The sequence below is a fragment of the Miscanthus floridulus genome, chromosome 11, assembly GCF_019320115.1.
Source record: "Miscanthus floridulus cultivar M001 chromosome 11, ASM1932011v1, whole genome shotgun sequence".
In the NCBI taxonomy this organism is placed as follows: Eukaryota; Viridiplantae; Streptophyta; class Magnoliopsida; order Poales; family Poaceae; genus Miscanthus; species Miscanthus floridulus.
The window spans coordinates 84,803,097-84,821,574 of record NC_089590.1 but is presented as its reverse complement, the minus strand read 5'-3'; the positions used below and the strand labels follow the sequence as shown (position 1 = coordinate 84,821,574).

General features: G+C 41.1%; 1 non-coding gene and 1 pseudogene across 1 annotated transcript; both read left to right on the top strand.

Moving 5' to 3' along the window:
* Positions 1 to 6,512: 6,512 nt before the first annotated feature.
* LOC136495082 (small nucleolar RNA U3) lies at positions 6,513 to 6,666 on the top strand. The gene has a single exon (XR_010768867.1). It is a non-coding gene; the product is annotated as a small nucleolar RNA U3 (small nucleolar RNA).
* Positions 6,667 to 8,982: 2,316 nt separating this feature from the next.
* Positions 8,983 to 13,043, top strand: LOC136492335 (peroxisomal ATPase PEX6-like; annotated as a pseudogene).
* The last annotated feature ends 5,435 nt before the right edge of the window (positions 13,044 to 18,478 follow it).

Genomic DNA, 18,478 nt, shown 5'->3' with positions numbered 1-18,478 from the left:
TTGTTTGGATGCATAGTATATTTGTAGGATACAAAATATTATGAGTTACAGAATTATTTAAATTTGGAGAATGAAAATTAGTCTGAACTCCAGTAGGATAGATAGATAACACGATTTGGATGTTTTACTCCAGAATAAAATTTATATTACTGTCTGAATTTCTAACTCATGATTCCTATATGCAGTTTGTAACGTATGATTTCTATACGCAGTTTATGTGATGATATATGCAATCGTAGTATATTAAATTTTATTAACTTGGCTCGAAGGACTTGTTTTTTAATTAATAAAAAATAAATAGGGCAACTCAGTTGGATGAATTATTGTTGCCATGAATGATATCCAACTAAGAGTATTTCTTTTATGGGATAAACTATGAGGCGGTTCTTCAAACTTGCAGGGGAGAGCTAAATTAAACCATTTATCTAAAAAATGTAAGATCATATACTAGTTATGTTCATTTCATGGTTTTAGACATGGACACAGTATATTTCTGCTCCATATATATTTTTTACATTACATTTTGTATCCACTTTTGTAGCAATTGTTAAGAACAGAGTGAATGAGTGCATTCTATTTTTTAATTGAAAAATCCACACATCATTTTCACGCGCCAATGCAAGTCCTAATTTTTTTTGTTTATTAGTGGTCAAAATATTCAAAGTTTTGGTTTGCACGTGTGTTATGAAAAAAGACGTATACTAAGGCACGGCTTGAAAATTCTCTGGATCATCTTTGTTGAACATGATGATCCGATTAGGCATGTTTGCTATGCTAAAACTCCAGTCCAACTAGTGGTGGGAACTGCATTGATCTCTTAAGAAATTTGCTGTGGCAAATAATCAACTGAAATAAAAAAAATCGGTCGAATTAATCAGTGCTTGAAAAATCTCATGTAGAAAATACTAAATGGCACCTCACCTTGATCAAAATTCTGAAATCTTGATCATCCAATGAGATATATCATATAGTATCTACACCGAGGACGTATCATAAGTAAGAAGCATTAAGGGTAGTCCCAATGAAAAAAACTAGTAGTTTCTATAACATAGGATATCGTACAAAAAAAAAGTACTACTTTTCAACTCATGGTTTCTATAAGTAATAACTATTTTCTCTTTCTCTCTCCCAACTCTATCTTTTCCTTCAATGGGAGTGCGACACGAGCTCCCTAGAAACTGGTGGTTTCTCCCCAATGGCGATTTCATGGTTTCTTGGTGCATTGGGTCAAGAGTAGACCTGGTTTCTTCATGAAGAAACCATTTCTATGATTTTTGCTCTCTTTCTTCATTAATTACGTTGCCATGTTAGCATTTTGCCTACGTGGCAATTCATTTAATGAGGATAGAAACCATCATCAATGCACCATTGGGACTGCCCTAATAATGCATGGCGGCCTTGGTTGGAAAGGGTGCAATTAAGCTGCTCCGCATAGCAGCTAGCGAACATAGGAGTACGTGGCAGGGAAGGAAAGGCAGGCAATTAACAGGGCTATTAGAGCAAATATAATAACAGGCTGTAAGCTGACTAAATGCTGAGGTGGAGGAGATAGAGAAGAAACGGGCTGTAAGCTTACAGCCGGCTTGGGCACAAGAACCAAGAAAGTCTATGAGAGAGATAAATGGGCCATGTATTAACTGTAAAGAGTCAACTACTATATGACTGGGCTAAGAAAAGGCTACAAGAAACCTTACAGCCAGCAAGTCGACTATATTATTAGCGTTGCTCTTAGGGCAGTCCCAATGGTGCATTGATGATGGTTTCTATCCTCATTAAATGAATTGCCACGTAGGCAAAATGCTAACATGGCAACGTAATTAATGAAGAAAGAGAGCAAAAATCATAGAAATGGTTTCTTCATGAAGAAACCAGGTCTACTCTTGACCCAATGCACCAAGAAACCATGAAATCGCCATTGGGGAGAAACCACCAGTTTCTAGGGAACTCGTGTCGCACTTCCATTGGAGGAAAAAATAGAGTTGGGAGAGAGAAAGAGAAAATAGTTATTACTCATAGAAACCATGGGTTGGAAAACAGTACTTTTTTTTATGCAGTATCCTATGTTATAGAAACTACTAGTTTTTTTTCATTGGGACTGCCCTTAGTATGAGCAATGAGAAGTGCATTGGCGAGTGCAATTCAAGTAAAGCCACGCAGCACGCACGCCCATGCATCCATCTGGTCAGTTGCCGCGCGCTCTCCCGCATTGAATGCCCCCCATTAATCCATGCAGATTGAGACGTCGCGGGCGAAACCCAATTCCACTAGCACCTCCACGGAGGTTTCGCTTAATTAATTAATCGCCGCGATAATGACGATTATGAAGTGAGTAGTAGGATTAAATGCCCCGGTTAATTAGCTAGTACTAGTACGGCCGGGGCGCTCGCTGATTGGCCCTGGCAACCGTGAATATATAAAAGCTGCTCGTCACGGCAACTGACGACTGTGATGGAATTAATTAACGGCACGTTCGTTAGCTAGTAGTAGTAATCTATTTTTTTCCCTTCATTAAATTGGGTTAGGCTTGCAACCGTTGATTTCGTCCCTCCCGCGGCGCGCTGATGGCAGCGGGATCAATTGCCCTGCTCCTGCTCCTGCTCCTGCTCCTGCTCCCGTCGGTAGGCGAACGGCCGGTTTTTGGTTAATTTGGCCTGCCATGCAATGCCTGCCACGCGTAGTACCAGGTTTTGGATAATGATGACTGTTGTTGGCTTCATTTTCCACCGGAGAAACAAAAAACGCGGCGAGAAAAGCCTCGTGGGGCTCTGGGCAGTACAAAGGGGAGTTATTCGGTTTAGATGAAGCACCGCTGTCTTCATTAACGTGTCAACTGTGATATGTGCGCATGCTTCAATGGTACGCGTTCAGGTAGCAGCCACCACCCACCACCGTACCCACTAGCATCTGATGCATCTCCCACGGAAGAAATTAAAATGATTCGTTGGAAACACAAATCATGTGACCACGGTTAACTTGGTAGTTCTAAACCTCCTTAAAATGCAGGGTTCTAGAAATACTGCATGATTCTAGAACTAGGCCGGGCCAGTTGGGCTCCATGGGCTTACCTAAAAATAAATAAATGGGAGGATTAATTAACAGATGAGTTATTTTGTAGCCAAACCTTTTGTAGTTGTTAGTCCACTAGAACAACTCCAAAAGTCTCTTTATATCCTTCCCTATTGATAGGGATATAGATTTTGTGAAAAAAATCTCTTGCAACAATTTCTTCAACTCTAGATGACCAAATATTTCTATCCTCTATTTTTGATTCCTCGCTCACCAAAGATAGAGAACGAAGCTTGGTCTCCAAAGTGCCAAACAAGATATATAGAAGTTATTGAATAGTGTAGAGATATAAAGGATGTTTTTTTTACTATAATGCCTATCTAATTGAGGATTTAGCGAGTTGGTTCCAAAAAGGCGGTTCCAGATGCTCTTAGACAAGTACAACTAGTTAACAATGGTAATAGTTCATTGATAGAGATATATACACTTAGGGCCTGTTTGGATCACAACCGAATTATCATAATCTAGATTATGTATAGGATTATTATGATCAGAATTATGGATTATAATAATCAAAGTGTTTGGCTTCATAAATTATGATGATTGGTATGGTTGCTTAAAGTGAGAAATATCTATCTTATCTTTTAGTTTGGTATGTTGGACAATCGATTAGGGGGTAAGTTATACTTTCAGAATCCATAATCCCCTAAAATCTGGTCTCACCTGGATTATATAATCAATCTTGTTTGTATCAAAATCTAATTATATAATTTGATTATTATAATAAGAGGGTATCCAAATAGGACCTTATTAGCCTGAGATCCAAATGGATAATAATTAGGGCCCTGCTTGATCCATTGTTAATAATCATCTAAAATAATTTGATTATGATCCAAAAATGCTAGATTATGCAGTGGGTTATTATAATCAAATCACTAGATTATAGGACTCCTATAATGTACCTGACACTTGCTTTTTTGGAGATTATGGATGCCGAAAAATCCAGCTTGCCCCACTTTATCTAATGTTGCGCCAAACTAAAGGGCATGAGAGGTATATATTTTTCACTCTAACCAACAATAACCCACCAAAACAATCTTGGATCCAAACACTTTGATGGATTATTATAATTCATAATCTAAATTATAATAAACCTATGAATAATTTAGATTATACTCCCTCTGCTCTAAATTATATGATATTTTAGCTTTTCTAGATGCATTATTTTTATTATTATGCATCTAAACATAGAGTACATCTAAGTATATAACAAAAGTTATGTATTTAAAATGAAGAGAGTAATAATCACTGTGATCTACGACCCAGACTCTAGCTGACTACTACTATTTTTAGATAGGTATTTTTTAAGCCCGACCTAGCAATTAACCTATCAAACAGTGCCCCTAGAGAGGAACAACCGAACACGCATACTTGATGCACTATCCTCCACGTATGTTGGAGGCGTTGAACCGCTATCGAAGTGTTTGTGTGCCGTTGGATGCCCGCAGGCATGTTGTAAAGACTGCACTGTCACGCGCGGTACTCCTAGGACTGTGATGGATGGACATGCATGCACAGACACAGTGCTGAACAGTTGAGGGGACGAGCGAGACAGGTGGTGCGGCGGGCATGTGCAGCAAAAAACGTGTGGGAAGTTCGTTGCCCCCGGTGCCGAGGCCAGGCCGGGACGTCAGATCTGATCAGGGCCGGCGGGAGCTAGCTATGGCGACCTGCACCGGCACCGGCATTATCTATGGGTGACGAGATTTGCAGCGGAATCCGCCGGGTCGCACCGCAATTTATTAATTGTGCGTGATGACGATCTATACATTACATGCCCGTCGTCTCGTCTCGTCTCCCATATCAGCATGATACGATACCGCGGCCGCTGTGCATCGGATCGCTCACCTCGCCCGTCCAAGTTCCGCCGGTCCAGTCCATGCCCCGTGGCCTGTGTGTATGATGCATGGTTCGGCTCGTCTTGTACGCTTGCGCTGTGTGGGCGTGGGTCAGACAGTGCGCTATCTATCCATTCTCCATGCAGGCCAGAGAGGCAGAGCTAGTTCTCAGCTCTGTGATGACGACGTCTCAAAGTCTGAACAGCGGCGGAAAGCATGAGCGAGCGAGCGACCGCCCTGGGCCCTAGCCCGGGTGGTGTGGTGTTTTCTTCGCTAGTTTTCGGCTGGAGGATTCTCGGCCGGACAAGGAGAACTCAGAACCGACGGTCGCGGAGCAGGAAAACCGATCGAACTCCTCCCACTTGGTTCCTCCCTGCACCGGTCGCTCTCGCGCGCGTGTCGCCGTGGGCTCGGATAGTCGTCGGCGCCCACCCGCCCGCCTACTCCCCCGATCGATACGACGCGACGCGAGCATTTAAAGCGCGCGCGCGCCCGGCTGTCTCCGTCCGAGTCGCGCGACGCGATCGAGCCTGCTTCCTTCTCCTCTCCCCAACCGCATTGATGAGCGTGATGGGGATCGTCGGGGACGGCGACGGGAGTTAATAACCAGAGGAGAGCAGGGCGCATGCAATGCAGACGCGAGAGCGAGACGCCAGACGCAGGCACAGGAGCAGAAGCTCTCGGACTCGGACGGACCCGTGGCAGGGACGGAGCCGGAACGGGAACGCGATCGAGCCACGGCGCCGATGACCGTCGACCCCCGCATTTACACGCCCCGGGCGAACCACGTCGCTGTCGGGTTTAGGTGCCAACGCCACTCGTGCCTTCGGTCTGCCGTCTCCTCGCACGCCTGCTGCCTGCGGCCTCATCCTCCGATCCACACGACCAATGGCCCCTGTACGGAGCACGTGAATAACAATCAGGTGGATCTTTCGTTCTGGCTTCCCGGCGGCGTGGAGCTTCAGCGGGCTTTTGTTCTTCAGCCCGGCCCTGCACCACGCGGGAACCGCGTTCGGTTGGTTTGGCCTGTCAGCGTTGTCGGCAGTTTAGGCGGATGCCTAGAGGCGTCAGTCAGAACTATGGTAGGTCGTTCTTGGAGGGACAGGTGACATTGTTGTCCCTCTTTTTCGCGTACTAAAAATGCCGTACCAGGGAGCCAGGGTCAGGTGGCAGATACGAGAAGCCGCACGTTCAGGGCGGAGAAGGAATGGCAACCGCACAAGAATCACACGTTGCATCAAGATTTCTTAATCTGAGCATCATGACAGATCTGCAGGCCAACCTTGCTGTCAAGATCAACGGCAACCATGGGGCAGCAACATCCAGCATTGCACATGGGCCAAAGATTGAGCTCTGTGAAGTGTGAACTACAACCATCTAGGAATCAACTGAGCTTATCATATCTTTCCTTTTTCATGTGAGGCGTCAACACTTCAACAGAGGTCAAGCTATTGCAGCCTCGATGGGCTCGACTTGAAGCCCACACATAGAATACCAGAATGGCCTGGCCCAGTACACAATATGCTGGCCACTCCCACTGATTAGTCCCGCCTGGGTTGCTCACACGCGTAGAAGCTGCTTAAAAGTTCAGCTCTCGAGCCTTGAAGCACGACCTTACTTGAACAGGATATGTTCTATAGGATCGTATTGCTGCATCCTTGACTAATAAGAAATCAAGCACTTAAGCCTGATTGATGAGCAATGACCTGTGGGCCAGAGCGTCTTGCCTGTCTGGGGTGGCCTACAGGTTGTCTGACAGGCTCTTTTTTGCTGTGCTGCATTTGAAGACCATTTGTTTGAGCAAAGTATGTCAGCTGTTGTTGTGCTGCATTTGATGACCATTTGTTTGACCAAAATATTCCAGCTGTTTTTCCTCAACATTTGCTCTCAAATTAGAAGAGGCTATTTTTCCTCAACATTTGCTCTCAAATTAGAAGAGGATTTTTCCTCAACATTTGCTCTCAAATTAAAAGAGGCAGATCTCTTGCCTATTTTTGCCATTAATAATAGATATTTTTTACTATGGGCTGCATTTGAAGGGAGTAAGCAGGATATTCCTGTCACCGGCTGCGTTTAAATGGGGCAGATCTCTTGCTCGTTTTTGCCATTAATAATAGTCTTTTTTTAGCCGTGCTGCATTTGGGAAGGAATTTGACCACAATATTCCTGTCAACAGCTGTTTTTTTGCTGAACGTTGCTCTCAATTTAAAGGGGCAGATCTCTTGCTCGTTTTGCCATTAGTAGATCAAGACTTTAGGCAGATCTCTTGCTCGTTTTGCCAAAAAAAAGAAAGAAAAAAGCAAGAGCCGAGTTTCTGAACCTTGTGAGTTGTGACCCATGTTTATACTACAACCGTGTTGGGCTATTGGAGTATTTTGCATCTCTGCAGTGTATGTAGCTAGTAGATCTTCAGAAGCAACAGTGCATCATCATCCATTTTTCAATACTGAAACAGATCCATTTCAGTTCAGGATCTGACCCATCGCTGCTTGATTTTGGTCTCTCCGGTGCTAGTCGTTGGTAAAGATTATTAATTACTTAAATAAGTAGTATGTTCATGGAAAATCATCAACTAGGATCCATGTCAAATAGAGCATCTGAATGAAACGCTCTGTGCAACGTCTATTTCTTTACCGGCTTTCCTCCTAATTATGGAGTGGTTCTTTTATGTACTGCCAGAACTAATTTCAGTGCCAATCTTTACATAACATTTGAACTTCAATGGCTACATAATTTTGCACACAAGAGTAAGAACAAAGCAGCAGTATATCTTGCTAAAACACGGTAACATAGGCATCTTTCTTACATGACATGTGTATGTATGAAAGTGACAGGGATGGATCATGCTGCACAAAAATTCCACAAAAAATGTATTTTTTAATAACCTCGCTTGTAGAACCAATAATTTATAATCTAGGATACACTGATAACCACAACATGCACCAACCATCTTTGGGTGATAAGCAATCCAAACAAAAATGTAGCATGCTGCAACAAAACCAATCCGCTTCTACAACCAGAATGCTTCAGGAGCAAAACAATATTCATGCCTATATACTACAGAGGACTTGTTTAAATGGGGCAGATCTCTTGCTCGTTTTTACCATTAGTAATAGAGACTTTTTTTAGCTATGCTGCATTTGGGAAGGGAATTTGAGCACAATATTCCTGTCAACATCTCTCTCTCTCTTGCTGAACGTTGCTCTCAATTTAAAGGGGAAGATCTCTCTTGCTCTCTCTTGCTACGTTGCTCTCAACAGCTGTTCGGCTGATGGTTTCTGAGGCTGATAAGCCGGTTGAAACTTTTTTGTTGCGAGAGAAAAACACTGTACCATGGATGATAAGCCAGGCTGATAGTGTTGAGTCATCATGATTCTTCCTACTTGATCCGCAGAAAGTTCACAGTTGTTTTGGTCTCCTTTTTCCTTTTTTGTTCCAAGTAAAGCTATACGTTTCAAAAAAGCTAGAGCTGAGTTCCTGAACCTTGTGACCCATGTTCATACTCATGCTACAGCCTTGTTGGGCTATTGGCGTACTATTCTTCATCTCTGCAGTGTATGTAGCTAGTTAGACATATGTAACTATATAAAATAAATAATATTTGGAATATCGAATGAGTATGATTAGATTGGTAATAAATATATTTTTATATTAAATCTATCTGGAGATATAAAGTAAAAAAAAACTGATTTAGTCACAATCTGCTTCTGTCTGGAAGTGCACTTTCTCTTCAGACGGAGGGAGTACTCGTTTCATAGCGACGCGCTGTTCCTATTTTTGTCGTGTCCAAACAATTGTATGGATGAAATCTACATCAAAATAATTCAATCTTTACTAATCGCGTCCAATAATGCGATCCAACGGTAATAACGCTCAAATCTTCTGAAGTTGTCTTTCCAGAAAAAGAAAAAAAATACTGAAGTCTGAGCTCTGAACTGTGCTTCTGGGGTTGTTCAGAGTCCAACGTCGTCTTCGCCCTCCTATGGTCTGTTTTTGAGTCAAGTGGTCTCTCCTTCCTCCGGGCTCCCGTCACAGTGGTGGCGGCGGCAGCAGCCATGGTGGAGATGCGGCAGCAGCCATGGTGGAGATGCGGCAGCGGAGGAAATCGCTGGTGCTCGCCTCCCGGGGAACCGCCCGCCGCCGCCGCCGCAGGAGCCGGTGCGCCTTAGGGCCGGCGTCCTCCGCTTCCCCTCCGGCGCCGGCGGCGGCGCCGAGTTCGGGGAGCTCTCGTCGTTCGTCTCCCTCCCTGCCACCGCGCTCCGACGGCTCGCGGTCGTCACCGGCACGCCGGTGAGTCCCCTAGTTCCAATCATTTGTTGCGAATTGGAGAGTCGTGCTGGGAAATTCGATCGGTTAGGGACTTCGTCGCGGAAACTCTGCTTGGTGCTTTCAGGAAGAACTTTGGTCGTTTTGTAGAACTAGAAGGCTGTACTTGTTTAATTTTGACCACGAATTTGATGGGATTGGCGATAGACTACTCGTTTGTGAAAATGAGCTCTAGTAACTGATAACGATGATTTGCATTTGTATTTTGATCAGGATGCCATGCACTTTTGTTCAGTGGTCTACTTAGTTTTAAACTGATGCGATCTCTGTGCAGCCTTTTGAGCTTTAATGTCAAATTGCTACCACGTAGGAAACTCTGCTTTGTGATTTGTGGAGCGAACTGGATCTCATGGAATTATTATACTAGGAGTTTGTTCTTGTGAATTTTGGTGATGAATTAGATGGGAATTGGTGATTTCTTTTCCCAGACTGAGAATGGGTGCAGTGGGCATACATATTATAGAAAATTGCAGCTGAAAAAATCAGCCACTGTAGTCGTTTGTTTGTATTATGATAAGTGATTTAGCAAGTTCATCTCTGACATAACCCAAGTGCAATTTTTTGAGCTTAGATGGTAAATGGGTACTGTGTAGGATTCTGTTCTGTTCATTTTAGTGAAAAATAATATGCAGCTACTGATCTGCAGGTGCTTGTCAAGAACACTGACAATAATGTTGGGAGGATTGTCAAAGCAGTATTGTTTGATAACCTGTCCCTTGACGAGTCCCGCTCAGAAAATAGTGAGCAAGTGGTCTCTGCCTCTCCTGATCATGCAATGGGCTTCTTACCTTGTCGCTCGTTCCCTGCTACTGGTGCATCCATGGATGAAGATGTTGCTTATGTCAGCCCACTTTTGGCATTCAACTTGGGGTTGCATGTTTCTTGCCTCAAGCTTCTTATTCAAAGAGGAGGTCAGCCTTTCAAGTTCTGTTCTCAAGCTGAAGAGATTGATGCAACTGCCAGTGCTGGAAGTGATCTTTCTCTTCACTTAGACCTTCTTCCATGCCCTCAAGTGCCTAAATATGCGTTGCATTTACGGGTTTCTGTTGTGAGGATTCCTGATTGTGGTGTGCTTGCTTCTTTAAAGATAAATTTATCCTTTGGAGGAAGTGACTACCAAGACATGGTAGATCAAGCTTTGAACGAGTACTTTAAGTTTGATAGGTTCCTAGCAAGAGGAGATGTTTTTTGTATACAAAACAGTTGGAACTGTGGCTCAAGCTGCTGCCTGGCATGCAATAAGCAGGATAATAAACTGCATCTCCGTAATATGATCACTTTAAGGTATGCCTATGTTTCATACTTAAAAATACTTTAGTAAGTAAATTCTTCACATGCAATTGAACTTGTAGCTTAAATCTAACTGCATTTGCTCATAATTGTAAATGCTTTATAGGATTGCTGCCTGTTTGTTGATATTTTAATCAATTGTTAGGTGACTGGCATGGAACCATCAGATGAACCTATACTTCGTGTTAATTGCAATGAAACAGCCTGTGTGCTTGGTGGAGCTGCTTCTGCCGCAATCCCCCCTTATTCCTTCTTTGCTGCTTCTGGTAATTCAGTACCTTTGCACGGTGAAATAGTGGAGCATTCAGCATCTATCATTGCGCCAGCATTGTGCCCTTTGGATATTTTACCAAAAATCAAGTTTTCCACTTTTTTATATGGCCCGTCAGGTTAGTGCACTTCAACTATAGTTTCATGAAATTTGTATTCCCTTACTACTCAACCTTCAATTGAACTCGAGTCCCAAAAATGGCCGCTTTGTAGGATGTGGAAAGCGCACAGTGGTTAGGCATGTTGCTAACCATCTTGGTCTGCATGTGGTTGAGTGTAGCTGTCATGATCTAATGACGTCATCAGAAAGTGGGGCACCTGCTGCAGTTGCAACTGCCTTCAAAGAAGCTCAGAAGTACTCATCTTTTTCTGTCTTTCCGCTTCTTAGTCTCCACTGTTTAAACTTATTCCTGTAGTTATGAAAATATCATTCTCTTCATTTCGTTTTCTTATGGGAACAACTACATTTACGGATTTGGCCACTCTCCAAGTGATGTTGTTTACATCTTTGACTTTGTTGAATAACTTTCTTTGTGAAGGTATTCTCCTTGTATAATACTTCTTCGCCACTTTGATGCAATTGGGAATGCATCCTCCAACGAAGGTCCACAGTCTGAGCAATCTGGGGTTGCATCGAACATGCATATATTTTAATTTTTTTCAGTTTTCCACTGTCAATCTCAGGCTAGATCTGCACGCCCATGTGTCATTTTCTTTGATGAGCTTGATTCCCTTGCTCCTGCACGAGGATCATCAGCAGATTCTGGCGGTGTTATGGACAGGGTTGTTTCCCAGGTATCATTAACTTCATCCCTGAGGCGGTGTCACAACTTTTCCTCACAAGTCTTCTGTCAAATTACTTGGCCAGTCTCTTCTCACTTCCCCCCTTTTCATGTCTACTAATTACTTGTGGAGATCGATGGATTGAGTGATAACAGCCAGGTGTTTCCCTCCTCCATGCCGTACTTGTTTTTTATTGCCATTTCTGGGACGCTTGACATGAAGGGACTTATTTTTACAAACAGCCTGTTCGGCTGGTGCTGATACGATCGTATACGATGGTGGATTATTACTGCTGGCTGGTTTGGTGTGAGAGAAAAATACTGTTCTGGCTGGAAATTTACGATCGTTTACGACCAAGCGAACAGGCTAGATGTAGGACCTTTTCATTATTGGGGCTACCAATAGGCCTGACCTTCTTGATTCCGCTCTTCTTCGCCCTGGTCGGTTTGACAAGCTTCTTTATGTCGGTGTAAATACTGATGCATCATACAGGGAAAGGTCATTATTGTTCTTTTCAATTTGCTAATTTCAAATTCATGGCAACTGTTATCTCATTATAACTTCTATACAGGATCCTTAAAGCACAGACGCGCAAGTATAAGCTCCACAAGAATGTTTCTCTTTTGTCAGTTGCTCAGCATTGTCCACCAAACTTTACTGGTGCTGATATTTATGCATTGTGTGCGGATGCATGGTTTCACGCAGCGAAGCGATCAGTGAGTATTTCTGCTACCTAGCTATGTCATGTTTTGCTTTCTTAGCTTTGCTCTGTTGATCTTACATGTGGTATTTTTAGGTTAAAACATTTGAAACTGATCCTTCAAGAAGTAATGACGCCAGTGCCGAAGAAGTCATTGTCGAGATCGATGACTTTATTACAGTAAAACTCCAAATCATTTTGAGTAACCACTGTAATATTTTTTTTTGTGGTTGTGTGCTAGGAAATAAGGTGTTTTGTTACTGCACAGGTGTTAGGAGATATCGCACCATCACTATCTCTGGAGGAGCTACAAAACTACGAACAGTTGAGGCAGAAGATTGAAGGACCTTCTAGATGATGTTGGCTAATCCCTAATTATTTCAACCTGATGACTTTGTCCTACCAGATCACTCTCAGTTGACATTCTTAAACTATTAACATCTCCAAACATTCCCTATCCTAAATTTTCTTTTTTACAAGTTCGATCCTGAACTTGGGCACTTCTCTATTCATTCTGGATTTATCGAATCACATCCTGGTAGCAGCATCTGCTAGTCCGTTCAGCTAATCTGTATATACATCAGAGCGGCATTTTCTCTGAAGAGAGATATCCTGTCATCCTTTGTGAGCTCCACAACTATTTTGACAGAAGACTATTTGATGTAAATCAATTTTGTATAGTTAGTTTTGTTGCTGTACCATGTTGTAATGGCTAAAGAGAATAAGAGTAAATGCAACATCTTTATTGTTTAACACTTCAGTTTTTGTGCATTATTCAGCACAACTCTGTGTGAACCGAAGCCTCGAAGAAAGCTGATACCAGTTTTCAGAGTATTTGTGGGGGAAGATCAACCCAAATCCTCGAATCATCTGCTCGTTTCAACCATTCATTCAGTCATCAGGCATCGAAAGTTGCTTCTCTGCTTCTTCTTTTTTTCCATCAGCAACGATTTGTCAGGGTCAGGGATAATTAGTGTCTTTTTCGTCAGTATAAGAACACTTGGCCTGGCATTGGCAAGATGAGTGCTGTATGAATCACTTTCCTTCTTTCCATCCATCCAAAGGGAAGTCTGTACATAAACCATCTATTTTCAATTGGAATTTGTCATTGCAATGACTGGGACGAACTTGTCCACTGAGAAATGATCCGTTCGGATCAGGCTCGAAGAGTCCTGAAGGGGACATATCAAATCAAAGCGAGCCCGTGAAGTCAAGCACTCAAAGGTCAAAGCCTTATTTGGGAATAAAAGCTATTCCTGATGGAAGCATCCACCAATCCAGCTAGTTTGGGTACACACTAAACCAGCTAGTTCGCTTAAGAGATGCATATATATCTGGGTTCCATGATCCGGCCCTAAGGGTAGACCACCAGGTGCGACGGCCGAGGGCCCAAATGGAGGAGGGGTCCAAGCCCAGGTATATAAACCCACAGGTCTTATAGTTCATTAAACATTAGCAAACTAATAAGAAGAGAGACATAAAACTGGCTAGGCGGTCAAAAAGACAACATTGACATTTCTTTTCTAGTTTCCTTTCCCCATGGCCCTCGGGTAGAGAGGAGGCGAGGAGTCACGCTGCACACAACACACTCTGATCGTGAGTTCGGGATGTACGCCTTACACGCGCGGAGCTGGCGAGCCGCACCGCCGCGAAGAGCTAGACTACCGGAGACACGGACACGGCGCACGAGGACGGCGACCAGGCAGGGCTCCACGACGACGACAACTTGATTCTTTGCTTCTTATGAATTGGGATCACCGATTAGTTGTTTAGGCCCAAGGTATTTTTTCCTTTTTATTTTTAATACAAATTAATTATCTGTATAGTATTCCAGACTTCTAGTACTTTGTACCCATATAGTCATATTTTTCTTCTAATTTACATGTTAGAATTTTAGAATGTTACCTAAGAAACATTTGTCATGGATGAGAAAAGAAAACGAATATATTATTTTTTTAATCTACATTATTCCTCGATAATTATCATATATCTACAAATATATTCATTAATCTATATTGTTCCTCGATAATTATCAGACATGTTAAATTAAAAATATGTTATTGAATTTGCTTTCGTTTTGCAAGTAAAATTATCGCCTATATATTATAAGATTTTATACATGGTCAAGAGGGGTCGTTATGACGAGATCGTCGGAGGGCCCTTAAAATCCTAGGACATCATCTGGAAGATGTCTCAGAAGATTATACCGAATGATGATGTAATTGTTAGAAGTGAATGTAAATGAACAAGACGTGGAAGAACTCTTGCTTTCATTGATCTCAGAAATATATTTATACAAGTGGAGGGGTGTCACGAAGGGACACGACTGTTCCCAAAAGACATGCCCTTTGGAACTAAAATTAATTGTCTAATCCTATCCACTAATTATGTGTTTGATGGATGAGATCACTCGTGAAGAGACGCATGTTCGTTCGCGTATAGGTGTCATTTCACAACACTCCCCCTTGATCGAATCTTCCTTAAGATCAATGCAGTTGTAAGCTGAAATTTCTCGAAAAACCCTGTGGGAAAAATCTGAGGAATGTATGATATGCCATAAAAACTCCTTTAAACCTCATTGGAAAATAAGGAGAAAATAACATATTTATTTGTGATTTAAATAAACCACTATGTCATTGATATCCCATTAAAAACCCCAATGAAAAAAAATATTGGAGATACGACATAAAGATAACCCCCCAAAAACCTTTCAGGAAAAATATGAGGAGCAATATAAAGTGATATGCCGCTAAAACTCTTGTAAAAACCCAGTGGGAAAATTAGGAGAAAATATGACGACATATTATTGGTATTGCCTCTTGGATAACTCACATGAAAAACCTTTTCAGGGAAAAACCATGGATGACTTGTGAGGGCAACACATGTCTTTGATATTTTCCCATAGAAAACCTAGTGGGAAAAATAGAAAATATGACACGTGCTTATGTTAATATTACCTCATTAAAAACTTTAACAAGAAACCTTATAAGTAAAACTTATGAAAGAAAAGAGTATAATATGATGCTGGTACAGGTCAACATTTAGGAGATGTCTCCCCTGATTCTGACAAATCTCGAAGTCGCCGCATACCAATTCCATGTACCAATTTTTGAAACACAGAAGTTGGTAAGGACTTAGTAAATAGGTCAGCGAGATTATTACATGACTGGATTTGCAAGATATTTATTTTCCCGATTTCTTGTAATTCATGAGGATAAAATAGTTTAGGAACAATATACTTAGTGATATTGCTCTTTATGTAACATGTTTGTATCTGTGTAACACAAGCGGAATTATCTTCATAGATAATTGTAGGTGATTCAATTAAACCAATGCCACATGACTGTTGTATGTGGTTAATCATTCTGCGAAGCCATACACATTCTCGTGATGCCTCGTATAGAGCAATAATTTAAGAATGATTAGTAGAGGTCGCCGTCAGAGTCTGTTTAGAAGACTTTATGAAATAGCTGTACCTCTATGTAAGAATACAAATCCAGTTTGGGATGAGAATCAGATAAGTAACCAACATTCGTGTATCCAATCATATTGGAATCATGATTTCTCTTAAAGAATAAACCAAGATCCTTTGTGCCACTAAGATATCTGAGGATATGCTTCACTCCCGTCTAATAACGGTGAGTTGGATTTGCACTATGTCTAACTAGTATGTTCACTGCAAATGCGATATCAGGCCTGATGCAATTTGTAAGATACATAAGTGCTCCAATGACACTAAGATACAGAACCTTGGTCTCAATATCTTTTCTCCAATATCTTCTGGATATAGGCTGATTGATGCACTAAAAATCCCTAAAGGACGGTGCTCAAGTTGTAAGCCTAGGCAATATTTGGTCTTACCCAAATCCTCCATCTTGAATCCACATGATGGAAATTGCATTTCAAATGATTGCATAATTATTTCTGTATCGTGATGATATCAAAATAACCAATATACGCAATCATGCTTAATTATACACAATGTATGTTGCGATTTGTATTTTGGATTCAGAATATGAAGTCCATTGGGACTTATACGTCCGAATCTATCAAATTCATTTGATATGCCAATTATTGAATTTGGAAAACTTCATTTTCAAACATACCATGGGGTATGCTATGCTGGGTCTCTGCGTGAAACCATATGCTACAAGCTCTCATTGTTCACCACCTTGCTTCTAAAAATAAACTCTATGAGGAAAGATATTACTGTGGTAATACTTCTCATCATTGAATAAGAGCAATCTCCTTAATTGCCACATTTTAGTTTGACCAAATTTGAGTGTGAAGACACTCTGCCTAGGAATTTTGGTCTAGATCCAGTAAGGTAAAAAGAGCAATCTTTGAGGAGTATATGCCGTGACAATTTGTAGTCTTTAAATGATTGATTCGGTTCTTGAAATCAATATAGCATGTGAAAATGTTAACCCTTTTGGACTCCGAGTCATTTCCCATATGGAGTCAGGGTGTTCTAATGTCCCAGGATCAGAATTTGGGTGCACCGTTGATCTAGGTGGATTTTGATCCGGGTTTTGGATGCTCATCCATTTTGGGTGTCTACCAACTTGAGGTTGGCTTGGATTTACTGATTTAGAGGATATTGTCCTTGGTATCCTCGGACGCTTACTTGGAGCATTATCCTTAGGAGCGGCCGTACTTCTCCCCCTCTTCTTTGGAAGTGGGAGTTGAATGATTTTAATTGGTACCTCTATTTTTTCAGGCGTATTATAAGTAGGATAAGAGGATTTTATGACACCCTTATTATCAGTAAATGTTTCTAGCAGATTCTTTGCAATATGATGCAAATATAAGACATTCTAAACGATTAGGTTTAGAATTTTTGGTACGTGGATGTGAGGATTGCTCTTTTGATTCATGGCATTCTTAATGTGGTATAAATCTCCCCCTAATGCCTGGAATTATTCTCAAATGTGATCAACATACGGGCAATTTATAAATCCACTGCAGAGTTACCTCTTGGGATCTCTAATGCCCATTGGTATGTTGGGGTGGTGATATGGGTATGTGAAAATATACTTGATGTGCAGATGGGAAATGTTTGTCTGCGGCCAAAGTTTTATGTACATACTGCAACGGAGGGAGTTGTGTAAGTGCAGCTTGATGAATTTGAATTAACGATGCGGTGTGTAAGACCGCATGAAAACAACTTAGTTCTGGTAAATTACAATTCTATTTTAATATGTCGTGCAATTTGATTCTCAATAAGAGACTCAATAAAACCATTATTGGTATGGACATAAGGTACTTGATATATAGTACCCAAAAACCAAATTGTTCCATATAAAATGGATTTGATCCCGCATCCAGGATAATTTGCTCTAAATTGAAGATTTCGAGCAATGAGTTTGGTATAGTGATGGTTCTCATGACTAAGAGACACACCTGAGACTATATTATGGATGCATAATTGTGCATTACATAGTATCTTTATGGTCCATAAAATGGTAAATAGAGTCACATGTTTGTTCCTGAATTTTTTCAAGAAATGTAGTGGCTCATATTGATGTTATGACCAATAGAATTGACAATAATTCTCAAGTTATCTCTATAGTTGAATAACCAAGGCAAATGTGCCAAGTCTTGTTGACATCAAGAGAGAGAATTATTTGTACGCAATCTTGGATACATGTTATGTATGTGTAGTCAAATCGAACTGAGAATGTTTTGTTTAAGTATTGCCATATCTGTTGTTAAGAGAAAATACTCATCTTAGTTGTCATCTTGGGGTTTCCTTATGAAAACCACATTGACGGATATCTCTATAATTTTAATTGGGTACATTATGAAATCAGAATACAAGAATAGATTCATGATTATTATTTGAGTACCAATAGGGAGTATAATAGTAGCATGACCAAAGCCCACTATCATGACATCGCGTCAAGCGATTAACAAAATATTTCCTTGTCTCTATGTAAGAGTTTAGGAATATTTTGTTTTCCTATATATATAGAGTTTGTGGTGCAACTATCCACTAGGCAAAATTTATCTTTGCATTTGGATTGACTCCCGTATAAGTCTATATATAGCATGAAGAATATAATGACATTCTTTGCAGATATATAGATTACATACAAGTTAATTAATGGAATATCAAATGTGATGACACATTATTGTGATATTCAATTGAAATTGATGACAACATTTTACATTACAACACCAAAATGGGACGTAGATACTAGGT